The 27,386-nt window shown below is 41.9% G+C and overlaps 1 protein-coding gene across 3 annotated transcripts in view; it reads right to left on the bottom strand.

The window, feature by feature from the left end:
* The window catches only part of LOC134202141 (protein P200), a 32,522-nt gene extending 8,510 nt beyond the window's left edge, over positions 1 to 24,012 (bottom strand). For all 3 annotated transcript variants that reach the window (XM_062677195.1, XM_062677201.1, XM_062677207.1), the window contains exon 1: positions 23,854 to 24,012. The gene's annotated coding sequence lies outside the window, so the exon portion shown is untranslated. The remainder of the gene's footprint in view (positions 1 to 23,853) is intronic.
* Positions 24,013 to 27,386: the final 3,374 nt, after the last annotated feature.

Below are 27,386 nucleotides of genomic sequence, written 5' to 3'. Positions count from 1 at the left end.
TGGACTGTGGGTTTGATGCAAAATGTCATCATGACAGATAAGACAACATTAATGTATGCTCTGGAGATTCAACTAATCTGATAATCAATTGTCTGGGAATCAACTGGAATTATCATTTATAAGAATGATTACTATGTTGACCATAGTTTTGTTTGGCGGGTTCAAAATCGGTAGTTCTCGGTAGGATTTTTGAAAAATCTGTAGTTTTCGATCCTTCGTCTGTGAATCGGTAGGTGAGTCAAAAATTGGTAGGACTACCGAGAAATCGGTAGGTCTGGCCACCCTGGTTTCCAGGACAAAGCTTGAGAGAATTAACATATAAACAAATCACGGATAAATTGAAGCAACGCTATGATAAAAAGGACTCAGATGTTATCCATAGTTACCGATTTTGGACACGTCGGCAGGGGCAATATGAGAAGGCAGTAGATTTTGTTTTAGACGTTAAGCATTTAGCAGAACAGTGTGAGTTTGGCGATTTTAAAAGCAGAGCAATAAGAGATGTGCTAGTTATCGGCTTGAATGATCGAGGTTTACAAAAGAGACTTTTTGATGAGGATGATTTAACTGCGGCCAAAGCCGAAAAAATAATTGTTAATCAGGAGCTTGCTTCTGATAAAACACTGATTTTAAGTACCGATGATGATAAAAAACCTGGTGTAGTAGCTCGATGAGATGATAAAGATGATAAACCTTATCGCCAATCTAGATTCAGGAGCAGAATTAGAAGTGACAGCAGAGGTTGGCCCAGTAATAGTCGCAGAAATGACAGATATAACAATAAGAACCATTATTCCGAAAAACAATTTTTGTGCTCTTATTGTAAGAAAAAAGGGCATGTTAGAAAATATTGTTACCGACTAAGAAACAAAAGCCCTCGCAAATCTCAGACAAGTGTAAAGTTTTTAGATTCTCCCAAACCGTCAAGTTCGGGAACTAATGGATTATTCAAGCGTTTAAAGGAAGATATGGAGTCAGATTCTGACGATGAACTGCCGTGTATGATGATTGCATCTGTGAATAAAATCAGTGAACCTTGTTATGTAGAAACAATAATTGAAAAGAAGAGAATAACTATGGAAATTGATAGTGGATCGGCTGAAAGCGTTATCTCCGAGAATATGTACATGCGGTGCTTTAAAAATCTGCCTCTAGAATCATGCAATAAGCGTTTAGTAGTTATTGATGAAAAGCTGAAGATATTGGGAAAAGTTGAAGTCTCTGTGCAGTTAGCAGGCACCCGTAGGAAACTATTTTTGGTGATTTTGCGCTGTGAGAATGATTTTGTACCGTTTTAATGGGACGTACCTGGCTCGATGTTGTTTACGAAGGTTGGAGGAATGTTTTTGGGAAATCGATTGCGGCTATGGAAAGGATCAATGCGATAAATGACGAAGAAAAATTTTTTGAAATAAAGCGTAAGTTTCCGATAGTTTTTGACAACGATTTATCTAATCCTATAGTTGGATTTGAAGGCGATTTAGATTTAAAAGATAACAAACCCATTTTCAGAAAAGCATATGAAGTTCCGCTCCGTTTACGACCACAGGTTCTAAAACATCTAGATAATTTGGAGAAGGACGGTATAATAACGCCAGTGGACGCTAGTGAATGGGCGTCGCCTGTTGTTGTGGTGATAAAAAAAAATCAAGACATACGTTTAGTAATTGATTGTAAAGTTTCAATTAATAAGGTGATAGTTCCGAATTCATACCCTTTGCCTTTAGCGCAAGATCTTTTCGCTACATTAGCAGGATCTAAAGTTTTTTGTTCTTTAGACTTGACAGGTGCATACACACAACTTTTACTTTCTAAACGATCAAGGAAATTTATGATCATTAATACAATTAAGGGTCTTTACGCCTACAATAGACTCCCACAAGGAGCTTCATCGAGCGCCTCAATATTCCAAAAAGTTATGGATCAAGTACTTCAAGGTTTGGAAGGTGTGTCGTGCTATTTATACGACGTTTTAATTGCGGGAATAGACTACGAAGATTGTCAAAATAAGCTTTATTTAGTTTTGGAACGTTTAGCGAAAGCTACTATTAAGGTAAACTTTAATAAGTGCAAATTTTTTGTTAAACAGTTGCCATATCTTGGCCATGTATTAACTGACAAGGGTTTGCAGCCTTGTCCAAATAAGATTGAAACTATACGCGAAGCAAAGGCTCCAAAAAATGTTTCAGAACTTAAGGCTTTCTTGGGTTTAGTCACATATTACGCTAAGTTCATTCCACATTTGTCTACAAGGATCAAATGTTTGTATACCTTGCTGAAAAAAAATGTCAAATATGTATGGAGCAGTGAATGCGATACAGTTTTTAATGAGTGTAAACATTTTCTAATAAACCCAAGTGTTTTAGAGTACTATGATCCCGAAAAACCTGTGGTTGTTGTCACGGATGCCTGTTCTTATGGTCTTGGCGGAGTTATGGCACACATAATTGGAAGTGAGGAACGTCCTGTAAGTTTCACATCTTTTACTTTGAATAATGCTCAGCGAAAGTATCCCATTTTACACCTAGAAGCTCTTGCAGTTGTGTGTACTGTCAAGAAGTTTCACAAATTCTTGTATGGAAAAAAATTTACAATTTTCACCGACCACAAACCTCTCATTGGAATCTTTGGAAAGGAGGGAAGACAGTCACTATCTGTAACGCGGCTACAGCGTTATGTGATGGAATTGTCTATATACGATTATGAAATTGTATACCGGCAGTCATCAAAGATGGGGAACGCAGATTTTTGTTCCAGGTTTCCGGTTGCTCATGAAGTGCCACGTGAACTAGCTCGAGAATATATTAAAAGTTTAAACTTCACTGACGAATTTCCGCTTAATTATAAGGAAGTGGCGAAGGAAACTTCCAGGGACGAATACTTACTGAAAATCATGTGCTTTGTTGACAAAGGATGGCCTAAACGACTCGATAAAAGTTTTTTAGATATTTATTCACATCATCAGGATTTAGAGATTGTTGATGGTTGTATCCTATTTCAAGACAGAGTTGTTATTCCTAGTGTTATGAAAGTGAAAGTTCCTGAAATGCTTCACATGAATCACTGTGGAATAAATAAAATTAAGCAATTGGCGTAAAACTGTCTATTGGTTTGGTATGAATAACGATATCGAAAAGTTTGTAAAATGCTGTAGAACTTGTAATGAGACAACCACATTATTCTCAATGGAAAGCAACTAAAAAGCCCTTCAGTAGAATACATTCTGATTTTTTCCATTTTGAAAAAAAAAGTTTTTCTAGTCGTTGTAGACAGTTTTACAAAACGGATAGAGATTTGAACACATGAAATACGGAACAGATCACAAAAAAATAATAAAAGTTTTCCTTAATATTTTTGCCCGTTTTGGTTTACCGGATGTTTTGGTAACTGACGGAGGTCCGCCTTTTAATTCTGATTTGTTTTCCAGGTTTTTTTTAATAATCAATTAGGCATTATGGTATTGAAAAGCCCGCCATACCATGCAGAAAGCAATGTATGGTGAGACTGATTAAAAACGTTTTTAAAAAATTCCTGATTGATCCAAAAATAAGAAAACTAGAAACCGATGAGCAAGTTGCCTATTTTCTGATTAATTATAGAAATATATGCCTTGAAGATGATGGGAAGTTCCCTTCGGAGCGTATGCTGTCTTATAAACCAAAAATTTTACTAGATTTAATAAACCCAAAACATAATAGATAAGATAAGTAGATATAGATTAGATAAGTCATCTGACCATTTTACTGACCTTAAAAGCGGGGATCTGATTTATTATAAAAATATTAATCCAACTGACATAAGACGATGGTTACCTGCCAAATTTCTGAAACGGATCTCCACAAATATTTTACAGGTGTCGCTAGGGGGAAGAGTGATTTCAGCTCATAAACGTCAACTAAAAGTAGTTCCTGCCTCTCGCCGGAAGGCCTCAAGGACTTTTGCTTTCCAAGGAGAGAGTGCTTCATTACAAGCTGGGAATGCTACAGCAGAACAGTTGTCAACGGAAAATTGTGTCGAAATGCCAGCGGTTGCAAGCACCAGTAAACGCAGAAGAGAGGAGGATGACGATTCGAATTCGAGCACCGATTTTTATGGCTTTGCTGCCGATTCATTTATCTTCTCTGGTGAGGATTTCAAATATGTCAGTCGGAATCGAACTGCGCAACCGGCTGAAGAGTTTCGGCGTTCGAAAAGAAGATGTGTGAAGAAAAAGAAAGAAGATTATGTATACTATTGAAATTAACTGTTATCGAATTCTCAGTTTTAGACGTAAGTTGTTTTGTTTTGAATTTGATCTGTCGAATATATATTTATTGGTCTCTCAACTAAACGGTGAAGAAGTTGTAGCGGTGTAATCCACCTATCAGATTCATAAAGATCAGTAACAGGGACAGTTACCTCGAATGAATATGATGAGAGTCGAGAGATGAGAGAGTGAGCTAGAAGTCATAACATGTAACGAAATAGGCCTGAATACACGAGATCAGAAGTTCTTAGACTGTGAACACGAACGCATGTTTTATTCTTATTTTAGCCGAAAGTACCAACATTTTCAACCGGGAGGCCTGAAGAGTGGCCGATGTTCTTTAGCAGTTGGCACAACGGCAATCGAGCGTGCAACTGAACGAATTTTGGAGAATCTGGGCCAATTGGCGGAGAGTATCAAGGCCTCGGCACTTGAAGCTGTGAGGAGTAGACTGTTGCTTCCTGAGATGGCACCATTGGTCATCAAGACGCTGAAGAAATGTTACGGCAATGTAACTGCCGGTGACGTCCACACGTCTAGGCAGTGGACGTCCACACGTCCCCAAACTAGCTAACCATACCTCAGGGCCGGCTTACCTCCTGCTCAAAGGACACTCGACACAAGACGTAGCTGGAGTGGACGGAACAAGGAAGGATCAATTCAATTGCATGCACCAATAGCCTTTCAATCTCATAAAAAAGAATTTAATTTACATTTAAACTATTTTTTTATTTTTTCATCTTCTTATGTTAGGGTTCGTATTTTAGTTAGTAGATTCGTTGCAGCCGATAGATGTCCAGGAAAAACATGGGGAGACCAGGCTCCTAACATACCTCTGAGCCCAATGCACCTACGGTAGCCTACTGCGGTACGGTTCGAGGAGCGGAGCTTTCTCCTGGCTTCAGGTCGGCAACTATCCTTATTGTCTCCGAGAGTTTCGGAATTTGGCATGAACTTCGGGTTGGGATCGGGGGTCCGGTTGGCAGGGATCTTGTCCGCCACAGCGTTGGCTGGTAGTTTGTTCTTCGCTCTACTGGCGACGCGTCGTCTCGGCCGTCCACCAATCCAATTCACCGATCCTTCCGAGAGAGGGCAATCCGTGAGGACTCCGTAGGGTGTCGGTTTTTTGCCCGGTCTGTCTCCGGCCGTGATAAATAATGTTGCCACCTCGTAGCGTATGGTTTCTTTAGGACAACGGCGACTACTGGGGTTTGCTCATCGAGGCTACGGGTGTGGCGGTTCCGGAATTCACGACTCCTCTACGAGGTCGGGTGTCCCTCGACCAACTAGGAACTTCCTGATTGCTTGAGCTTGAGCTTGATTGACTGCTCGTAGTTGCTACTCCATTATGACCAGATCAGCTGTTCTTGCACAGGGAACCAACAGATGTTTGCTTGGGACTAGCACACATCTTCAATGTACAAGTACTGGTGATCTCATTTGTTAGGTCATACTGGCGCCTGCCACGTCAGAATGCAAGTCAATGTAGGGAAGGGGGAGGAAATGATGATGCAATCACTCGCCCACTGCAAGCCGAATATACCTCTGCACTTGCCACGAGTTCATGCGGAATTTGTTGGAATTTCTGGGTTAGGTTGGAGAGGCAGGGGTCCGTCTTGGTTAACGAGCTGCCAATGTGATAGATAGGAGAAGGTAACTGATGGAATTTCTAATTGGATGTCGGAAACGAGCTCTATAGTTCATTTCCAATTCTAGCAGATTACTGTTAGAATACTGTTGTTGAAGGTATAGGAATAGTAATGGAAACGGTATAGAAGTCCATTTCCAATTCTAGCGATTGCTAGAACATAAGAAATAAAGAGAAAGATAAAAAGTAGGAGAATGGAACGGACCTGAGATTGAAACCATGACCTCCTGCGTATGAGGCAGAAGCAGTAGCCATATGACTACCAAGCCCGCCTCAAAACAAAAGAGATCACGCACAGAACTGATTAATTTTATTACCGGCCACGCAATGCAGAACACAATAATTCGGCCGACCGCGCGATCGTTCTGCTGTCCGAAAAAGAGACATCACGCACAGAACTGATTAATTTTCTCACCGGCCGCGCAATGCAGAACACAATAATTCGGCCGGCCGCGCGATCGTTCTGCTGTCCGAAACATGAGAGATCACGCACTGAACTCCCAACTAGGAACTTCCTGATTGCCTCGAGAAACTTGCTGGCCGGAAATAAGCTAGATCGGGAACCTGGATGAGCTTGCTCTGGCCGGAAACGGTTCCAACCGGGTACTACTGATAATACAAGTGCGGGCGGTCAAACGGGGAATACTTCCGGGCCTGGTTTTGCATCCTAGACTAGAACTCTGTCGGAAAGACTCCGCGACCCCGGGCACGGTTCTTCGAACTTAGGCTTGACATCGGCTTTCCTTGGCTTTTTTTTTGTTTAGCGTCTCTTCCTTCGAAATTTGATTTCACTACAACTGTCTTTTAGCTTGGTTGCTTCCCGACTGCCGAGTCCCAGGTGGGTGTCATCCATATCTCGCTTGTTTTGCAGCCAACATTACGCGACTGGTCCTCACTGACATTTCTGAATCCCAATGGGAATCAAATCAGATGTAGGTAAATAACACTAATACTACCATAAATTTTATCTTGGGATGTTGGTTTTGCAGCCATAGCGCCGTGCCAGGTGGGTGCCGAGTCCTGACCCGATACGATCTGCCCGCTATCTTCTCTTCTCTCTTCGTCCCTGCATAGGGGTGCCATCGTCGCCAGCGAGATTTGAGTCACACGGAATTATTTAATTTTACACGTTTAAGGCAGAATAGGCGGATGTAAAATTTAGTCTCACAATAGTAATGGTTAGTATATATTTTTTGCTGGTACCCACGCAAATGGACTGGTCCTCGGTACCGAAAACGGTAACAGCAGACCGGAACAACTTCTTCAGACTCTGTTGGTAAAGGCAAGGAAAGCAGATCCACCACGAATCGACCGGCTCCTGACGTTTGGCCTCGTTGTGCAGCAACTGAATGATCATTTGGTTGCAGCGGTACTTTTGAACCACCTGGTTAATCCTACAATGATCCAGGAACTTGTGGACGAATTGCCTCCTAGCACAAAACTCGGTTGGGTGCGCTTCAAACGTCAGCAGGAGATAGTCACACTACCTTCTTTCGCCGAATTCCTTTCCGAAATAGTTTCAGATGCCAGTGAAGTGACGCTCTTCACCGAAATGCAGCTGGACTATGGTGGACGTGACAGCAAGGACAAGTAAAAGCGGAAAGAAAAGCATCACACGCACCTCGGTGAGGTGGAGAAGCTGCTGACAAGCGGAACTAAGGCATCGTTACCCCATCGTTACATGAGATCAACGAATTCAATATTTGCCTAAACGATCACGGGCTAGCACGGTGCCGTTTCAAGACAAAATGCAACATTGGTACCTGCCAGGAACGTCACCATCCCTTGCTTCATCCATCCCAAAATCAGCGTCAAGCGACCCCATTAACAACGGATTGCAACGTCCATGATCTACAGTCAAATCAACCGGTAATTTTTTGCGTGATACCAGTCAGGCTATCTTACGGCGAGTGGTTTGTTGATGTAATAGTTTTTCTTAGCTTGGCTTCATTGGTAGAAAAAGAAGTGGCTGAGCAGATCAAGCTGGAAGGAGTACCGCAACCGATGTTGGTGAAGTGCATTTAGAGGACTTTAAACAAATTTGACCCGGATGATCGAGCGTCTGTTCACCAAGGAGGTGCGGCTCCAACAGCGTCTGTTCTGGCATCCAGCGGCTGAGTATGAAATGCTATTCCCCGGAAGCTATACCTAAGATGGCAGCCCCATCCCGGTGGATAGGGAACCTTGGGCCAACAACCTACTGTTCCCGAAACATCAAATTGTTCGAGAAACCGAAAATGAAAGAATACGGACTGATTTTACGGCGACGACTCTTAGCGCGAAACAACGGACACGAATAGGAACATGGAACGTTTTAACTCTAGCCCAGCAGGGTAAATTGACACAACTTGCCAATGAGGCACGCCGCATGAAGCTTGAGATCCTGGGACTGAGTGAAGTCCGTTGGCCAAACTTTGGAGAACACAGAACGCCGTCGGGACTGCTATACTCTGGTTTACGAGGTGAACACGCTCCTCGGCATCGCGGAGTTGGCTTCCTACTAAGCGTCCAGGCACACTCTGCGCTTATGAAGTGGGAACCTATAAGTGAAAGGATAATCGTTGCCAGATTTAGAACACGGGTCCCAAACCTTACTATAATCCAATGTTATGCGCCAACCGATGCTGCCAATCTGCAAGACAAAGAGAACTTCTACAGTCAACTCAATGCCGTCGTGGATACAATTCCGAAGGGTGATATCAAGATCTGTTTGGGCGACTTCAATGCGAAGATCGGATCGGACAACTCGAACCATGAGCGCATTATGGGACGCCATGGTCTCGGAGAAATGAGCGAAAACGGAGAGCTGTTCGCAGAATTTTGTGGTAATAACGACATGGTGATCGGGGGATCGCTCTTGCCTCATCGACCGGTTCACAAGGTCACGTGGGTCTCCCGTGACGGCTTCACAGGAAATCAAATTGACCACATCTGCATCAGGCGAAAATGGAAACGGAGCCTTCTTGATGTACGGAATAAACGTAGTGCCGATATCGCGTCTGATCATCGGCGAAATACGCCTGCGCATTGCGCGGATTCATCGGCAGGAGGAAAGGGTTGGACGACGATTCAACACACGCCGACTGGAAGATGCCACGGTGAAACGGTCCTTCATTAAAGAATTGGAGACGCGTGCTGCAGATATTCCGGAAGGTGGCAGCGTGGAAGACCAATGAATTGCCATCAAGAATGCCTTCATCGCCACCAACGAGAACAATCTGGGCGAACTGCGCACCCAGAGAAAACAATGGATCACCGATAAGACCTGGAGGAAGATAGAGGAGCGAAGAGAAGCCAAAGCCGCGATAGAGCGATCAAAAACCAGAGGAGCCAAAGTTTTAGCCCGTCAACGATACTCGGCTCTTGAGAAGAAAGTAAAATGCTCATATCGATGGGACAAGCGAGCGTGGGCAGACTCTCTGGCCGACGAAGGAGAGAGAGCCGCAGCAACCGGGGACATTAGCCTCCTCTACGATATCTCACGACGCTTAAGCGGGCGAAGATGAATGCAACGATGCCTGTGAAAGACGATTGACCGACCCAACTGACCAACTGAAACGCTGGTTCGACCACTTCGAACAACTTTTTCAAGTGCCAGCCAGGCTACCATCACGTCGGCATGATCTACCTAGGACCCGACGTATAACACGCGTCAATACCGAAGCTCCATCACTGCTAGAGATTCAAACAGCCATCCAAAGCATGAAATCGAATAAAGCCCCAGGAGTCGATCGCATATCAGCCGAGATGTTCAAAGCTGACCCCATGACATCCGCTCAACTACTGCATCGTTTATTTCGTAATATCTGGGATACCGCAACTTTTCCGGTCGACTGGATGCAAGGTATCTTAGTGAACGTACCCAAAAAGGGTGACCTGACTGTATGCGATAACTGGCGAGGCATTATGTTGCTGTGTACCGTTCTCAAAGTTCTATGCAAAATTATCCTAGCCCGGATTCAGGAGAAGATTGATGCGACTTTCCGGCGGCAGCAGGCCGGATTCCGTGCCGGAAGATCCTGTGTGGACCATATGGTCACGCTCCGTATCATTTTGGAGCAGGGCAACGAATTCCAAGAGTCCCTTTACTTGGAATTCATTGACTACGAAAAAGCCTTCGACCGTCTCAATCACGAGAATATGTGGGGCGCCCTGAGACGCAAGGAAGTTCCTGAGCAAATCATCGGCCTCATCGAGACACAGTAAGAAGCTTTCTCGTGTAGAGTGCTGCACAATGGGGTTTTGTCCAACTCTATTCGGGTCGTAACTGGTGTGAGGCAAGGATGTATTCTATCACCGTTACTGTTCCTCATCGTAATCGACGATATTCTGGTAGATGCGATTGACCGTGAACCAAACCGCGGGCTGCTATGGCAGCCTATTACCATGGAGCACCTAAACGGCACTCTGACATGCAGAGTAAGCTCAACGACCTTGCCGAGCGCTCATCTACGGCAGGTTTAGTCAATAACGTCAACAAAACCAAATCGTTGGATGTAAACACGGTGACCCCTTCCAGTTTCACAGTAGCCGGGCAACCAGTGGAGAATGTTGAAAGCTTCCAATATCTTGGTAGCCAAATGGCGTCAGACGGAGATACCAAGATCGACATAGGCGCACGGATCAAGAAAGCATGGGCTGCCTTTGGTGGCCTCACAACTGGATCTCAAACAACGAGCTCCATCGTCGTTGTCATCAGAGGCCGATAGCAACAGAAATTCGGGATCGGAAGTGGGGTGGGGTCGGCCACACTCTACGTAGGGGCGGAAACGAAATCTGTAAACATCGCAGCAGAGGCAGACCCAGAGCACATAACATAAGTGGATCTTCGAACAAAATCCCTATCAAAAAGTTGACCCCCTTTCGGTGGGCCAAAACTGTTATAACGAGCGTCGGGAACATCGTTCTGTCATTCTCAAATGTAAACAAATACCATATGATCAGAAAATTAGAACACTTTTTTTCAAAGAGTACAAAGATCAGGATAGACAACCGATGTGTGGAGAAATTCAGCTTTAGCATGCATATATTTTAAACATTATCGAGAAATGGGGGATACTATCCGAAACCAAATTTCTTCTGCGCTTCTCACAGCAATGGACAAGATATAAAATCAATATCGACATTTTCTGTATCTAAAACAGCTATTTTCAGGCGATTTTATAACAATTTCTTTTTTTTCCGATTACTAGTATCGAAAAAGAAATGATCCTAAGACCGGTTCAATAAGTTTGTGTATGAATTGAAGAAAATTGAAGTTTTTTTAAAAAGTGTTAATTAAGATTTCGTTTCAAACTGTTCTACATTAGAAACTAATCTTTAAATATGCAGTTTTCGGCTTTTTCAAAAGGATGGCGAGGGATACACCAATGTTGGTTTACAAGTTGCAAAAATGAGTTGCGAAATGAAATGAGAAAAAAAACCAAACAGTTTTCAAAACTAAAGTTTTATTATTGACTAGATGTCATTCTTGTTAATACTTTTATACCGTATAGACTGCAATGTTGAATATATGTAAATCCTTTAACCTAAATCATAAACCAAGTATACGAAAGCAAACTCGCGGGACGACGTCGCTGTTTCAACACTGATTTACTTAATACGCTTTAACTGAACATTAGGTTAGTTTGAATAACTTGACAAATTGCTTGATAATATTCTGGTAATAACGTTTCCAAATTTATACGGATAAGGGGAAACATTGATTACATTTATTGTTCAAACAGCAAAACACTGGTATTGTGAACCAATATTGTAATACTTCATTCAAAAGTTTGGTGTTACTGTAGTATAATAAATCGAAGTTTTATGTTCTAAATATTTCATAGTTAATTACAGAGTTTCAAAAGATTAATTGTATAATTATGTTAATAATCAATTTTATAATAATCACTAGCTTTATGTACCCGGCCTTGCTCGGAATTGCCAGTTTGATTCGCAGTTTTTTTTTCACAATCGGAAAATGAATAAACCAATTGGTCAACAGGATAATTGCGTTATCTTATCGATACTTCATCATTTGATCAAAAGAAGGCAGATTTCATTTGAAAACATTGACTGATTTTGGAAAAGGGAGCGAACCCATAATCGCCATATTCCGGGCAAACGTCTATTTCTAAAGAAGGACAAACATCCACCGATGCCTTATTCCGAGCAAACGTCTATTTTTAAAGAAGGGATCACATTCACCATCCAGAAGGAAACACATTAATCATTGCTTTTTACGTTGGGCAAACCATGATTTCGATAAATGGTTGAATTGATCGATAACTAAACAATACAATAATGGGTTCAGAAGTTAGGCTGGAGCACACACACAAACATACAAACATTGAGTTTTATATATCTCGGCAACTTATTCAAAACGACGTATGTGATTTTGTAAACAAAGATGCATACGTCGATTTGTCAAATATGATGACACTCCCACGCAAACCAATACAACGAACATGTAGCCGAAACCTCCCCCTACCTGTATGTGGCGATAGTTTGCGTGGGAGTGCTATCAGATGGCAGAAATCAACGTTTAAATTTTTGTTTACAAAATCACATACGTCACATACGTTGAATAAGTATCCGAGATATATAGATAGCTAATAGCTATATGTATCCGGCTTTGCTAGGGACTGAAAAGTAAATTATAGAATTAAAATGTCCAATGCTGTAGCACGAAACCCACAGAGGTAGATCTACCGCTCATAGAATTGAACCTTTGTATCAATATATAGCTTTATGTACCCGGCCTTGCTCGGAATTGCCAGTTTGATTCGCAGTTTTTTTTTTCACAATCGGAAAATGAATAAACCAATTGGTCAACAGGATAATTGCGTTATCTTATCGATACTTCATCATTTGATCAAAAGAAGGCAGATTTCATTTGAAAACATTGACTGATTTTGGAAAAGGGAGCGAATCCATAATCGCCATATTCCGGGCAAACGTCTATTTCTAAAGAAGGACAAACATCCACCGATGCCTTATTCCGAGCAAACGTCTATTTTAAAGAAGGGATCACATTCACCATCCAGAAGGAAACACATTAATCATTGCTTTTACGTTGGGCAAACCATGATTTCGATAAATGGTTGAATTGATCGATAACTAAACAATACAATAATGGGTTCAGAAGTTAGGCTGGAGCACACACACAAACATACAAACATTGAGTTTATATATCTCGGCAACTTATTCAAAACGACGTATGTGATTTTGTAAACAAAGATGCATACGTCGATTTGTCAAATATGATGACACTCCTACGCAAACCAATACAACGAACATGTAGCCGAAACCTCCCCCTACCTGTATGTGGCGATAGTTTGCGTGGGAGTGCTATCAGATTGCAGAAATCAACGTTTAAATTTTTGTTTACAAAATCACATACGTCACATACGTTGAATAAGTATCCGAGATATATAGATAGCTAATAGCTATATGTATCCGGCTTTGCTAGGGACTGAAAAGTAAATTATAGAATTAAAATGTCCAATGCTGTAGCACGAAACCCACAGAGGTAGATCTACCGCTCATAGAATTGAACCTTTGTATCAATATATTTTTATATCTTTGTTTGGCCCTACCTTTTCAATAAACATCTTCCAAAAATAGAGAATAAGTGTACCAAATCTGGTTGGAATTTATCCTGGGAGTTACACTGAATTGCTCATTTTTAAAGACAACCCCTTCCCCATAACTTTCCCTTTTCCAAAATGACCCTCCCACCTTCTTTGTTATCTTCTCCTTAGAATAGAAAATGTGTGCACCAAATTTGGCTGAAATTGGTCCTGGGAGTTGGGTGTTACACTGAATTGCTCTTTTCTAAAGACAACCCTTCCCCTTACCCTCCCTTTTCCCAATGATCATCCCACCCCTTTGTTATTTTCTCCTTAGGATAGAGAATGTGTGTACCAAATTTGGATGAAAGCGGTCCAGGGGTTCAAAAGAAACACTGAATTGCCTGTTTTCTGAACAATACCCTCCCCAGACCCTCCCTCTTTCCCAAATTACACTTCCATGTGATCGACTTCTCTTAGTGAATACGTGTACAATATTTGGTTGATATGGGTACTGGAAGTTGGGAGTAACACTGAATTGCTCGTTTTATAAAGACAACCCCTCCCCCATACCCTCCCTCTTTTTACAATGACCGCCCCACCCCATTTGTTATCTTTTTCTTTAGGGTAGAGAATGTGTATCAAATTTGGTTGAAATCGGTGCAGGGGTTCAGAATTTACTCTAAATTACCCGTTTTCTGAACAATACCCTCCCTCCAGACCCTCCCCTTTCCCAAAATCTCTCATATGATTGTTTCCTTATAGTGAATATGTGTACAAAATTTGGTTGAAATCGGTCCTGGGAGATGAAAGTTACACATAATTGTTCGTTTTCTAAACAAAACCCTCCCCTTTCCTAAATGACCCTCCCACCCCCTTTGTTAACTTCCCCTGAGGATAGAGAACGTGTGTACCAAATTTGGGTGGATTCGGCCTAGTGGTTCAGAAGTAGTTAGCGAACATACATACATAGATTGGTTTTTATATTAATAATCATAAATAATCATATAATTTTATAATGATTGTAACTGACCTTAACGAGTCGATATTTAAAAGGAACAGTCGATTCATGGAAATATCGAGATGTGGAATAGAAAATCCTTGCAAAGCTCTTTGGAGGGACCATCACAGTAACCCAGAAAATATTGTTTTCATATGGCATAATCTGCTTCCATGGTCCGATATCGAGTCATAGAACATCATGGAGGTTTGACTGTAATCATTTTTATATTCAATGAACCAATGGTCTATGTTAACTATTTGAGGCAACGAAGTTCGATTCTTTTATTTGACAATTTTGCATGGTTATGCAGAAAGGTTTTAGCTCAATAACAGAGAGTTTCTTTACTATGTGCGTCGTCTTCTTCATCTTCTTCTGTGTCTAGTGGGCTTGGTAGTCATATTGTTACCGCTTCTGCCTCATAGGCCATGTCGTTTCCTTTTCTATCCTAGACCTCCATCTTGATATTGTAGCAGTAATTGCTAGAACAATAAATAAACGAAAATATAGTTCCCTACTTTAAATTAAAATTCCATCAATTGCTTTCTCCTGCCACTTTACCAACTCGTTAGCTAAGACGAACCTGTGCTACTCGAACCTTATGCAAAAATGTCAATAAAGTCCGCATGAACTCGTGGCAAGTGCAATGTATATTCGGCTTGCAATGGTTGACTTTTAGAGTTGCATTGCTGCTTACTTTTCTGATTCACAGTGCCCGGTAAACGGTGACATCAAGATCAACGAATACAAAACGAGCTGTCTTTCCTCAAGATCGGTGAATTTTATTACCAACTAGTCGACCCGGCAGACGTTCTACTGCAAAGTAGGAAAACGTGTGCGTTGTGAACTGCCCATGCGAAATTTCCATACAAATCTCATTATTTTCGCATGAGGATATATCATATAAGCCCGTCGGAAACGACAACGAATCTGCTGAAGGAATGAAGGAAATTCATCCAGCCGTTTTTGAGTGATGCGGATACCATTTGATTTTTATTATTCAGAGATAATATTTACATCAACATCAGCACTTTAAACCATCAATATGGAAGTGTTGGGTTATAAAACTGTAAAACAATAAGAAAATTATTAGGCCTTTTTTGTGGATTGTCTTTACCTGTCATAAGACGATTTTAGTACTATTCAATTTTATTCCACCACGTTGTAATCTAAAAAAAATATTTGGCTAATTCTGGTGTGAATAATAATCAGGTAAACAGTAAAAATCACGCGACCCCTTGCTAATTCAATACTGTTATACCATATCTTTTGACGTTTCGATGTTCCGTATAACACATTCAATCTGTTATAAGGGTACAACTTTTGCTACCCGAGTTACACATATGTTATGTGCCCAGAGGCTCATGGCGGCGAAGCCTCAATAAAGAAATAAAAGAAGTCGACCGAAATCTAACCTGGCAACAGGCTAAAGTAATAGCTGGGCAACGCTCAGGATGGAGATCTTTCATCGCTTTCGAGAACCATTTTCACCGGATTAATGTCCGACATTCTGGCTACGTGCCCGGCCCACCGCAGTCTTCCGATTTTTGGGTGTGAACGATGGATGGTTCTCCCAACAGCTGATGCAACTCGTAGTTCATTCGCCTCCTCCACGTACCGTTCGCCATCTGCAACCCATCTTAGATGGTACGCAACACTTTTCTTTCAAAAACTGCCAGTGCGCGTTGGTCCTCCACGAGCATCGTCCAGGTCTCGTGTCCGTGGAGAACTACCGGTCTTATATGCGTTTTGTAGATAGCCAGTTTGGTACGGCGGCGAACTCTATTTAATCGGAGCGTCTTGCGGAGTGCAAAGTACGTACGATTTCCAGCCACTATGCGCCTCCGAATTTCTCTGCTGGTATCGTTATCGGCGGTCTCCAGTGAGCCCAAGTACACGAATTCTTCAACCACCTTGATTTCGTCACCACCGATAGAAACTCGTGGCTTACATTGACCTCTCTTGAGCCTCTTCCTATCATGTACTTCGTCTTCGACGTGTTGATGACTAGTCCAATCCGTTTAGCTTCGCTTTTCAGTCTGATGTAGGCTTCCTCCATCCTCTCAAAGTTACGTGCCATGATATCAATGTCGTCGGCGAAACCAAATAACTGGACGGACTTCGTGAAAATCGTACCACTCGTGTCAATCCCTGCCCTTCGTATTACTCCCTCCAAAGCGATGTTGAATAGCAGACACGAAAGACCATCACCTTGCCGTAACCCTCTACGTGTTTCGAAAGGACTCGAGAATGTCCCTGAAACTCGAACTACGCACATCACCCGATCCATCGTCGCCTTGATCAACCGTATCAGTTTATCCGTTTTCGTGCATTAGCTGCCATAGCTGGTCCCGATCGATTGTATCATATGCGGCTTTGAAATCGATAAATAGATGATGTGTGGGCACGTTGTATTCGCGGCATTTCTGCAATACCTGACGTATGGCGAACACCTGGTCTGTGGTAGAGCGTTCACCCATACATCCCGCCTGGTACTGCCCCACGAACTCTCTTGCAATTGGTGTTAGTCGACGGCATAACATTTGGGAGAGTACCTTGTAGGCGGCGTTCAGCAATGTGATGGCGCGGTGGTTGCTACAATCCAGCTTATCGCCTTTTTTGTAGATGGGACATACGGCACCTTCCATCCACTCCTGCGGCAGAACCTCATCCCCCCAAACCTTGGTAATCACCCAGTGCAGCGCTCTAGCCAGTGCTTCACCACCGTGTTTAAACGACTCTCCTGGTAGTTGGTCAACTCCAGGGGCTTTGTTGTTTTTCAGCCGGTCAATCTCCTCCTGGATTTCCTGGAGATTCGGAGCCGGAAGTCGCATGTCCTTCGCGCGTGCTCCTAGGTTCATTACCATACCGCCACCGTTGTCTGCCATATCGCCGTTCAGGTGCTCTTCGTAGTGCTGCCGCCACCTTTGGATCACCTCACGCTTGTGGCCCTTACGTGAACGGTTCAACTTCTCATAGAACTTTCACGCGTTATTAGCGCGGTACAGTTCCTCCGTCTCTTCACGGTCTCGATCTTCCTGCTGGCCCTTTTTTCTCCGGAAAATCGAGTTTTGTCTGTTCCGCACCCGTTTGTATCGTGCCTCGTTCGCCCTCGTGCGGTGTTGCAGCAATCTCGCCCATGCTGCATTCTTCTCCTCAACTAACTGCTCACATTCGCCGTCATACCAGTCGTTTCTCTGATCCGGAGCCACCGTGCCTAGTGCAGCGGTTGCGGTGCTTCCAATGGCGGATCGAATATCTCTCCAGCCATCTTCAAGAGATGCTGCGCCTAGCTGCTCCTCCGTTGGGAGTGCCACTTTCAGCTGCTGCGCGTAGTCTTGGGCTAGTCTACCGTCTTGTAGCCGCCCAATGTTTAGCCGCGGCGGACGGCTCCGACGCGTGTTGATCACCGTCGAGAGTTTTGAGCGCAGAAATACTGCAACGAGGTAGTGGTCGGATTCAATATTCGCACTGCGGTAAGTGCGTACGTTCGTGATGTCGGAGAAGAATTTACCGTCGATTAGAATGTGATCGATTTGGTTTTCCGTTACTTGATTAGGTGATTTCCATGTGGCCTTGTGGATATCCTTGCGGGGAAAGAAAGTGCTTCGGACTACCATTCCGCGGGAGGCTGCAAAGTTTATGCATCGTTGGCCGTTGTCGTTCGATACGGTATGCATTTCCTCCCTTCCTACCTGAGCGTTCATGTCACCGATAACGATTTTGAAGTCTCGCAGTGGGCATCCATCGTATGTCTGCTCATAGAACGCTTCTTTCTCGTCGTCGGATCTCCCTTCGTGTGGGCAGTGCACATTGATGATGCTATAGTTGAAGAAACGGCCTTTTATCCTCAGCTTGCACATCCTTGCGTTGATTGGCTGCCACCCAATCACACGTTGGCGCATCTTTCCCAGCTCATTGGTGGTGCCACTGCTCTGGTAGAAGGTAGCCGCTCGATGCCCGCTTTTCCACACTTTCTGTCCTGTCCATCAGATTTCCTGCAGCGCTACGACATCGAAGTTGCGGGGATGTAATTCATCGTAGATTATCCTGTCGCAACCTGCGAAGCCTAGCGACTTGCAGTTCCATGTTCCAAGCTTCCAATCGTGATCCTTTATTCGTCGCCTAGGTCGTTGCCGATTGCATCGAGTCGTATTATCTTCTATGTCGTTCGTAATAGTTGTTTTTAAAGGCGGTTTATTGGGCCTGCGCAAACCTCCGGTCTCGTCGGAGGGCCGTCGTGTCAGGGCTGTTTAGCGTCCCACCTAACACCAGGACTTGGGCTTGTGCGCTTTGAGCGGCACACGGTCGCTTTGGCAGAGCCTACTTGCGGATACATGCAGCTTTTTATAGAGGTTTAACAGGGCCCACTGTCAAACCCCACCACATCCTAGGCAGGCGCCACAACTCGCAGATGGCCTGGGGAGGGATCGTTAAGCCCTTGGACATAGTCCCTGCTGGCTGTATTTGCTACCTAGTAACACCCCAGATGAATTTGAACCATACATAAATTTAAATGTCAAATTGAGAACAGGTTTTTTTAAGAACAGATCGTTTTGAGTTTCGAGTGGAAGAAGGATTTTCAGTTATAATTAGATAAAAATACGACAAAGATATATTTTTTCCTGTATTAGCGTGAAAAATGCTCTGTCTTTCTGTATATTTGGTTTTTGGATTTTTTACGAAATTGTGTTTTTTTTTCCAAGGGAACAAGAGCGCAAAAAAAAATTTTTTTTTTCACTTATACCTAATGCGTTTTCCGACTAGGATTCTTTCCATAAAAAATGTAACGTGCCTTGATTTGACTGGTTTTACGTAAATCTCAATTTTTAAAAATCTTCTGATTATTTTTGTTCAATCAAAGCTAATTGCCTATATTCCGGGGATTAAACCGCCCGACTTAATTTACAATGTTCTGAAAACTTATGACCTCCGTCGGCCTTCGCAAACTAGCGGCTACTGAATGAGCTCGAGATTCTCGAGAGAATTTTGAGATTGAAATCAATGAAATAGGACTAAATGGCATCCTGGGTTCAATACCAAAGACGGAATAAGACAACGTTTGGAAGTCAGAAAATTTGTCAAATTATTACGAATAACGTTTCAGAGTACCGGACCAAATAAAAAAACAAAACTAATTCGAAATCAAGTGTGGTAGGTAAATAATGAGGCGGAGATACATACAGGGGATGGACAAAATAATTAGGATAGGCTAATTTTGGGTAAAATTAGATGTGTTGTAACTATCTTAGTTATCATCCGATTTTGACAATTCAGGCATGCCCGAACTAGAAAATTAATGCAGTTTGACGGTATGTCCATGGAACCGACTATGGCCACCGGATTCCGGAGATATTCCGGGTTTTTCGGAGGTAGGTTCAAAACCGTAAATTTGAAGTGGATATTAGGAGAAGTTGTGGTTAAAAATTGAATAATATTAGTAACCACAAATGAAGTAGGGCTCTTGCTGATTGGAACCATATATTGAGATTTGGAATCGGACCAGAATCAAGTGAGATATGGCCATTTCTTTAAAATCGGTTCCGATCGATACTTATCAAAGGGGTCAGGCCACAACTTCATTTGAATCTCGCTTTTTGATAGATCGGCCACTATGATTTTATTCTAGAAGGGCTCTAATGTGTCCAGAATGAAAAACCAATTGAATAAACGGATCCTGGAGTCGCTGGGATGTCCCCGGGGAACCTGTGAATGGGGACATTTAAGTTTTAGCACCAAAATCAGTCATTCGACGGCTCTTTTTTCATGGTTTTCGATCAGGAAGCGAAGTATGAATATAAAATGGTCCATTGGCGGCTCTGACCGCTTCCAGGATCTACGGATTGGCCCCGGGGAACCTGTTGAAGGGGACATTTTAGTTTTACCACCAAAACCAGTCATTCGACGGCTCTTTTTTCATGATTTTAGATCAGGAAGCGAAGTATGAATATAAAATGGTCCATTATCGGCTCTGACCGCTTTCAGGATCTACGGATTGGCCCCGGGGAACCTGTGGAAGGGGACATTTTAGTTTTACCACCAAAACCGGTCGTTCGACGGCTCTTTTTCATGGTTTTCGATCAGGAAACGAAGTATGAATATAAAATGGTCCATTGACGGCTCTAACCGATTCCAGGATCTACGGATTGGCCCCGAGGAACCTGTGGAAGGGGACATTTTAGTTTTAGCACCAAAACCAGCCATTCGACAGCTCTTCATTCATGGTTATCGATCAGGAAGCGAAGTACGAAAATAAAATGGATCATAGACGGCTCTGACCGCTTCCAGGACCCAAGGATTGCCCCCGGGGAACCTGTGGAAGGGGACATTTTAGTTTTACCACCAAAACCGGTCGTTCGACGGCTCTTTTTTCATGGTTTTCGATCATGAAGCGAAGTATGAATATAAAATGGTCCATTGACGGCTCTGACCGATTCCAAGATCTACGGATTTGCCCCGAGGAACCTGTGGAAGGGGACATTTTAGTTTTAGCACCAAAACCAGCCATTCGATAGCTCTTCATTCATGGTTATCGATTAGGAAGCGAAGTACGAAAATAAAATGGATCATTGACGGCTCTTACCGCTTCCAGGACACAAGGATTGCCCCCGGGGAACCTGTGAAAAGGAACATAAAAGTTTTAGCACTAAAATCAGTTATTCGACGGCTCTTTTTATAGGTTTTCGATCAGGAAGCAAAGTATAAATATAAAAGGACCATTGACAGCTTTGACCGCTTCCAGGACCTACTGGTTGCCCCCGAGGAACCTGTGGAAGGGGACATTTTAGTTTTTACACTAAAATCAATCATTCGACAGCTCTTCTTTAATATAAGCAAAGTATTAATATAAAATTTACCATTGATGACACTGACCGCTCTCAGGACCTACAGATTCCCCCCGGAAAACCAGTGGAAAGCAGCACCAAAACCAATATCTCGACGGCTTTTTTCCTGATTTTTGATCAGAAAGCGAAGCGGTAATGGATCTGACCGCTTCCAGGACTTACGGATTGCCCCCGGAGAACTGTGGAAGGGGACATTTTAGTTTTAGCAAAAAAAAACAATATTGAGTATAAATTGGACCATTAAGGTGGTTATACAACAAAGCCACAAATCGGCCATCTTGGAAACCACGTGCTTGTTCTAGTGATTTTTCAAGAGCACGAATTGAGAGAACCATAACCCCCATGGGGATGAAACATCCGTAGATTGTTTGCTTATTCATGCTAAACAATCGACTTTAATTTCAGCATTGTACGACAATTATTACGCTAGATTTGAACTTTTGATAATAGGAGTAGAAACCCGTGTGGTGAATTTGAAATTCACCACATGGCCTGATTGTATAATCACCTTAATGGATCTGACCGCATCCAGGACTTACGGATTGCCCAGGGAGAACTGTGGAAGGGAACATTTTAGTTTTAGCACAAAAACCAATCATTGGACGGCTCTTTTTTCATGGATTTCAATCAGAATGTGAAGTATGAACAAGAAATGGACCATTGACGGCTTTGGCCGTTTTCTGGACCTACGGATAGCTCACGGGGAACCTGCCTACTTCATACTTCGCTTCCTGATCCAAAGCCATGAAAACAGAGCCGTTGTATGACTAGTTTTGGTGCCAAAACTAAAATGTCCCCTTCCACAGGTTTCCTGGGCCAAGCTGTAGGTCCAGAAAGCGGTCAGAGCCCTCAATGGTCCCTTTTATATTTATTACTCGATTCCTAATCGAAACCACTAGAAAAGAGACGTCGAATGACTGGTTATGATGCTTAAAATAAGATGTCCCCTTACACAGATTCTCCAGGAGCAATCCGTGGGTCTTGGAAGCGGTCAGAGCCGTCAATGGACCATTTTATATTCACACTTCGCTTCCTGATCAAAAATCGAATGACTGGATTTAGTGCTAAATGTCCTCATTCACAGAAACCTCGAAGGTAATCAGTAGGTCCTGGAAGATGAGACCATGACCTCATGAGATATCAATAAATTAAAGGGGGATAAAAGTAATTAATGTAGAAATAATTTATCTTGTCCTGTTCAGATACTTGATAGTAAGCTTTTAGGATATAGAAATGGAAAGAAGGCTTTGAAATTAAAACAACAAAAATCAAAAACAAATCGCCACCCACCAAACGCGCAGTTTTTGCCGCCATTTTGTTTTCGGGTAGAGCATTATTGCACCAAAAGTAACTGTGTTTCATTGCTAATTGCGAATCATTACATAAGATAAGCGGAATACAAATCGAAGGGATCGCTTCTCAAGGTGCGTATCGAACTATTTACAGTGGTAGTTTAGTCAATCAGACTGCTTCAGTTTAAATATTTAGTTAAAAAATAGCTGTACGGATTTTGATCCTTTGATTCGAAATCCGTCCACGGTGGACGGATTTCGAGCCAGGAGTAGTTGATTTTATTCATCATTTTATCATGTTTTCCGTAATTTTTAATGAGTAAATGTGAATCACTTCAAAAGTAGAAGCCTTCATGATCCTGTGTCAATGGCGAACGTTTCATTTACATTTAATTCCTATTTTCTAATGACTTTTTCATATACTAAGGTGCTTAAGTGTACGGATTTCGATGCCCCACGGTATATAGATACCAGAACTTATAATTTGTTTATTTGGGAGTCATTCAAGGTCGAAGCAAAATATCTTTAATGCTACACGAACTGAATAAGCTGTTGCACGCGATTAATATTAGGCGCATCTGAATACCAAGGACTTCACGACCCGCATCGAACACTATTATTTGCCCTGCTGTTGATGGTGTATGGAAAACAATAAACTGAGCGAAAAATCGATACAGATTGAGCAAACTGAATAGTTTGTCCTGTAACTAGACCACCTAAATAACTTCAATTGCGATGACGTTGTTCAAATTGAGCGCACCGAAAAGAAAAACAAACTCATAGAAAACGGGGTGCCGCCAACGTCACCGTCATTACCAAAATGCTAATCGTATGTGTTGCGTGGGAACGTCGTTTCTGGGGGGAAATTATGGCAAGAGGGTCCTTCAGGTAGATATACAACAGCTGGTGCAGTAGAAATTTCGTTGCACTTCGAAGGACGCACACACGCACGCTATGCAGAACGCACGCTGCAGTTTGTCGACCTTTCTCCTCGCAATGAGCATTTGATTGACGCAAACTTCAAGCTAGGCCAAGTTGAAACGTTATAGAAGTATGCACGGGCTACTGAGATCTAGTAGGTATTACGTAACCCAGATTGTTTCAATTTGTGATGTTTTATCTAAATTTGTTATATTCAATCAAAGATCATATTGCGATGATTCAGAAATGGAACAAAATTCATAAATATGCAATATATAGAGAATTTTAACGCTGATATTCGGTCTTAAACACACATTATTATCCTGAAACCAACGGCGTATTACTCACCTTCAATGCAGTCTGCTTTAGGCCACTGAAACTTTCTTGTCACTTCAAACGAAAAACTGAATTGAACAGACTGGATTCAGAACAAGAACTGAAAATCTACATAGACAACGGTTAGTGCAATGTCCCTTCACAAATGAAAAGGACACCCTCCACATATAGAATTTGCTTGCCACAATGCATTCATAAAACGGTGTTTCCATGGGTACGAATGTTGTTGTTTACTGCGGGACACATCCAGTTCTATATTGGCTCAAAACTGTTTAGTTTGCGCACTATTTTTAGGATTTTCATGAAAGACGGTTTATACATCACCTTTTTGAGAAAAAGAAACCGTTTCTCAGAATACCCTTCCTATAAGGCTGGTTAACCTCCCATCTCAAGGCTGGTTAACTGAAAAATCCTAAAACATACCCGAGGAAGTGAAATTACTTTAATAATGAAGTATCTGTTATGCCTTAAGTATTTTGCTAATGTTGGTATTATTTTTTGGTATTCTACCTCTTATGCAAGGCTAGTTCATACCAATTACTGTTATCGAGGTCAATATCATTTTTTATTAAGTTAGTAAGAGAGGGTTAGAAGCCAACGTACTCGTAGTGACTCGAGGTTAGGCTTACAATGTTTAAGGATGGGCGGGGATTAAGATTAGGGAACAGAGAATTTAAGCTTTTCATCCAGGCATTTGGCGTCAGAGGCGGTGTTTCGTCGTGCTCAAGAAATGATTCAACTTCAACTCAAATAAATAAGCCAAGGCACTAGACTGAAAACTGTGTCTCATCCCAAGACGTCGAGGACCCATGGAGTGTACATTAATCTTCTAAGCAAAGTCACTCCCAACGATTCGTCAATCATCTTTCCCCCTGAATGTGAAACGGTTGGTACGGCTGTCCTCGTTTCTTCCTTTCGTAGATTCAAAACTCTTCGCTGATCATGCTATTTATTACTAAATAGTCTGATTGCCGGGGAGTTCTGGATTTTCTCCCAAGTTCAAGCCTGCACGGTGGGCCTGGCCGTTTTAATACTTGTGTCATATTTATGATATGCTGCAAATATTAATGCAGACAAGAAAATGCTCGGGGATACAACCGACATTTCCAGGATGCTTTTCAGTACTGGCTGTGCATGTGCTACACTGTGCCACCAAAGTACTCTTTAATGGGTAAAAAAGTACCCATTATGAAGTTAAATAGTTCAACTCATTAAAAGAGTAAACGTCGTTTACTCATTAATGAGTAAACCGTCTGTACGTCAAATTAACGCGTGATTTTTACCCACTATTGAACAACAGCTTTCTTGGACAATGTGTAAAATTTACCCCTTATTTTTTTCAGAAACAGCAGAATTCAGAAATTAATATTCAAACCATCAATCGCATAGTAAAAGAAATTATTTATGAGGAATATAATCGTAACGTTTATTAAAAGTCTAAATGGCATTATAATTTACATGAGGAAGTTCACTTTTTGTCTGTAGATCCAATAGAGGCGGATATTCGTCCTGACTGGCGATACTGTCTGTTGGCCGGTGTAGCCATTACTTTCCGGGTTCACCATTACTTTCCGGGTAGCAAAATCCCACCAAACAGGCTTCTTTTTCATCACCGGATCCAGCGGTTCATAGGTGTGCGGTAGAAACGGACTTCATCATCGCGAAACCGAACCTGTGTGGCCTCATCATTTGTAGAGGCGGAATCACATCCTGTCCGGTGATGGTTTCTATCATTCAGCGAAACAAATTGAAACGCCGTTAGCTGCTAAATTGAGCAAAAATAAAACTTACATTTAATTCACACGAAATCTCGTCAGCTTCTCCGGTTTTCCACTCAATTGGTTGTCACAAAAATCCTCAAGTAAATTTTCACCCATTAATGGGTAAAATATTGTAACTTCCAAATGAGGTAAAAATACACATTATCAAAAATTTCAAAGTACCCATTATTTTGACAGCTCCATATATCATGAAAAAATGGGTCTTTTTAACTCTTTAATGGGTATTGTCGAGTTTACAGTGTAAGACGATCCCCACCAGTGCATAAATAAAGCCAAAATAGCAACCTCTATCATGACGCGAACTCGCACCGGTCGTTGGTAAATGAGTTTGGGAAATGTAAACGCAACCTTCGGTGAATAGCGAGTAGGCAAATTTGGCGACCCGCTCCAACCGTTGCCAAACCATCACACGGAAATATAGAGTAACGCATAAATAAAAAATGTGCCGTCTTCTGAAAAATTGTTCGGTTATTCATCATAAAAACCATTGAGATGGAGGTTAGTTTAGTTTGGATTTCAACTGATTGGAGGCGCTAGTGCATATGAAATAACCTGATAGGTTAGATATCTCGAAATCTGGAATTTTTAGAATGTTGGCGTCTTCTACAAAGTTGTTTGGGTGGTCAAAACCATCATGACGAAAACAAGTTTAATTTGAAATACAACCGATTGGTGGCGCTAGTGAATTGGAAATAACCTAAAAGGTTAGATATTTCGATAGTTGAAATCTTAAGAATATTGCCGACTTCTACAAAGTTGTTCGGATGATTAAAACCATCATGACGAAAGCAAGTTTAGTTAATAATACAACCGCTTGGCGGCGCTAGTGTATTGGAAATAACCTGATAGGTCAGATCTCAAAATATGGAATTTTTTGAATATTGTCGCTTTCTACAAAGTTGTTCGGGTGGTCAAAACCATTATGACCAACGCAGGTTTAGATTAAAATATAACCGCTTGGTGGAAATAACCTGCTAGGTTAAATATTTCGAAAACATTTTTTTAAAAAATTGCCGTATTCTACAAAGTTGTTCGGGTGGTCAAAACCGTCATGATGCAAGCAAGTTTAGTTTTAAACACAATCGCTTAGCGGCGCTTGTGTTTTACAAATAAACTGATAGGTTAAATATCTCAAAATCTGGAATTTTCAGAATATTGCCGTATTCTACAAAGTTACTTGTCATAAGACGAGTTCGTACAATTCCATTTAATTCCACCACTTGTACGTTGTACCTTTGACAGATACTTATTCCGACCTCTACAGTAAAGCCATCTTCAGTATCTCGTACTTGACTCGATTCGACTCAACTCGAGCGCCAACGAGTATTGCGGTTTCAAACTAAACTTCTGGTTTTGACTCCCCTTCTCAATCTTACATAATAACCAACCTAACAGATAATTCGGATAACTTTGTAGAAGATGGCCACTTTCTAACTCTAACGGATTTAGAAATATTTAACCTAACAGGTTATTTTTTTTACACTAGCGCCGCTATGCGTATGAATTCCAAACTAAACTATTCTCCATCATAAATGTTATGGCTACCCGAACAACTTTGTAGAAGACAAAATCTTTCTAAGTCTTATATAGATCTCGAGATATCCACTTCACTAAATTATTGCATATATGTAAGCTAGCGCCACATAGCAGATGTGTGTCTAGCTAATCTGATAATCACAAAATGCATTACGCACATATTTATATTACAAAAGTTGGAGCGCGTCCTGAAAATTAAAAAAAAAATTCCTGATATTATTTATTTCC

Source organism: Armigeres subalbatus, chromosome 1 (assembly GCF_024139115.2).
Source record: "Armigeres subalbatus isolate Guangzhou_Male chromosome 1, GZ_Asu_2, whole genome shotgun sequence".
Lineage (NCBI taxonomy): Eukaryota > Metazoa > Arthropoda > Insecta > Diptera > Culicidae > Armigeres > Armigeres subalbatus.
This window is presented reverse-complemented; position numbering and strand designations above follow the sequence as displayed.